This window comes from Medicago truncatula, chromosome 3, assembly GCF_003473485.1.
Source record: "Medicago truncatula cultivar Jemalong A17 chromosome 3, MtrunA17r5.0-ANR, whole genome shotgun sequence".
NCBI lineage: Eukaryota > Viridiplantae > Streptophyta > Magnoliopsida > Fabales > Fabaceae > Medicago > Medicago truncatula.
Window position 1 is genome coordinate 21976801 of NC_053044.1, and position 2573 is coordinate 21979373.

Here is a 2573-nt window from a genome sequence, read left to right on the forward strand (position 1 = left end):
TTCTTCTACACTCTTCTCTCACAAAAAAATCAGAACCTCCCTCTTCTCTCTTCCCCCTCCCTCACGTGTTCCTTTCTTTCACTCCCACATTACCTATTTCACTTTTGTAGCAAAACCAAGCTAGAAATGACATTTCATGTTGTAGAAAAGTGATTTTTGTGTTGTGTTTTGAGCGTTAGAGGCAAGCTTGAGCAAGAAACAAGAATATTGAAGCTAGGGTTTGGCTTGGCAAGAAGATTGAGGCAGGGGCTGAATGTAAGTATAAGTGATTAATAGCTTAAATTGAGGTAAAAGTGATTATTTTGAGAAGAAATTCAAGTTATGTTGATTGATTAGATGTATAAGTTGTTACTGACTTTGGGATTCTATATGACTCTGTTTTTGGGCTGTTAGTAGTATAAATTTTGTTGCTGTTTCTGTTTGGAATGAAAAGCTAAAAGTTAAAAGCCATAAGTTGTTCCAAAAGCTTCCGTAGTTGATTATTGGGTTAAATATGTTAGAATTTCTTTATGACCGGTGTAGAAGCTGTGTATACATATTTTCTTTGATTCTGGAAAATTTGAGTTGAAATTGAATTGTCTAGAGGTCATAAGCTGTCAGTAAGCTGTTTTGGGAATTTTGCCTTAAATGACTAAGTTGTGGACTAACCTGCTGTATAAGTGGTTCATGGGGCTGAGTATATATGTTGGAACATCTTTGTTGAAGTCTGGGTCGAAATTAATTTGATAGAAGCCATAAGCTGCTAATTAAGCTGTTTGGAAGTGCTTAAATAGCCAAACGACGTACTTCTGGTGCAAGGACTGAAATTGAAATTTTCGTGTATGCTGGTTGATGAAGTAAGAGAACGTCACAAATGAGTTGAGTTATTTTGGAAAGAGCAAGAGCTATAAGCCAAGACTTAAGCTATTTTGGAAAATGGATTATGGAGTTTTGAAGCTAGCAAAAGCTGAAAATTTTGGATAAGCTGCTTGCAATTTCGGGACTAATGCCAAGGTGAGTTCCTTTAGTTTAGAACCCACCTTTGGGAATGGATTATGATTATGTTAGATTAATGAGATAACATGAATAATTAGGCCATTTTTATGATTTCTTGTCTTTTGTGCAAGCATGACTACTATGTCATATGAATGATACATTTGAAACAGAATAGATATGAGATAGTAGAATGATTATTTCTGAACTAGGTACAATTATTAGTTATTCTAAAATCTCTTTTATGTTAATAAGTATGTTTATGTTAGCATAATTGTTGGAGGGAAATTTTATCAAGACAATTGATATGTATAATTATGGTAATGATTTGAAATACAGTCTATGAGTAATATGCTCACAGTGAATTATAGAAAATCACAGAAAAATGGAAATGAGTAGAAAAACTTGAAATGAGTAACATGATCATAGAAAAAGAAAGAAAGAAAGAAAGAAATAATAAATTTGATAAAAACTCCGTTTACTACAACGAAGAGATAATGTAGCCTATGAGGAACGGCTCATAGTAATAAATGTGAAACTCCGTTTGCTACAACGAAGAGATAATGTAGCCTATGAGGAACGGCTCATAGTAACAAATGTGAAACTCCGTTTGCTACAACGAAGAGATAATGTAGCCTATGAGGAACGGCTCATAGTAACGAATGTGAAACTCCGTTTGCTACAACGAAGAGATAATGTAGCCTATGAGGAACGGCTCATAGTAACGAATGTGAAACTCCATTTGCTACAACGAAGAGATAATGTAGCCTATGAGGTACGGTTCATAGTAAAAATAATGAAATAGTTACCGTTCGCCATAACGAAGAGATAATATGATATATATACGCATATAATGAAATGATACTTATATTAACATGAAAATTATGTTTAGTATGAATTAGCTACGAAGCCATATCTTATGGGCATTTTGCCAATCATTGGAAATGATGAATTTTAGTTACGGAACTCTGGCTCAGTTAGCCGAAACTAGTTGTTACAAAAAAAAAAAAAAAAAAAAGAGAAAAATCATAGACATACTCAGATAAGTATGTCAAAGTATAAGCTATACTAGAATACGAATATATTGGATTTATGTTTATGATTATGGTGATTATGCTTATGATTGAAGTTATGAGTATGACTATGTTTATGATATAATCAAAATAGTATTTCAAACAGCGATTTTAGTTATCCCCTGATCGCTCAGTTATGCATAATGAAATCATATAAACCCGAAATGGGTTGAGCTTAGTAATAGATGGCGATCCTAGGTTCCCCGAGATTGCCTACAGCCTAGGATAGGTGGAACTCACTGAGACATTTTGTCTCACCCCAATTCTTTTTATTTATTTCAGACGTACAAGTTATTATACAACATGATGGTTCGTGATGAAGGAGCAGAAGTCGCTTGAAGTTTCGCGTCAGTAGTGTTAGTGTTACTTCAGAGGTATAAGACGGGAATTTTTTTTTGTATCTTATTCAGAGGAAATTTTTATTGTAGTAATTTTAATGTATCCATTGCCAAGTTTAACACTCATGCTAGATATCGTATGTAATTTCTAGTAGGGGTGTTACAATGTCGAACACGGTGTATGTTTCTA

General features: G+C 33.8%; 1 long non-coding RNA gene across 1 annotated transcript; it reads left to right on the top strand.

Moving 5' to 3' along the window:
- On the top strand, window positions 1-2573 carry LOC11423509 (uncharacterized). The gene is made up of 2 exons (XR_003011921.2): window positions 1-993; window positions 2328-2573. It is a non-coding gene; the product is annotated as an uncharacterized lncRNA (long non-coding RNA).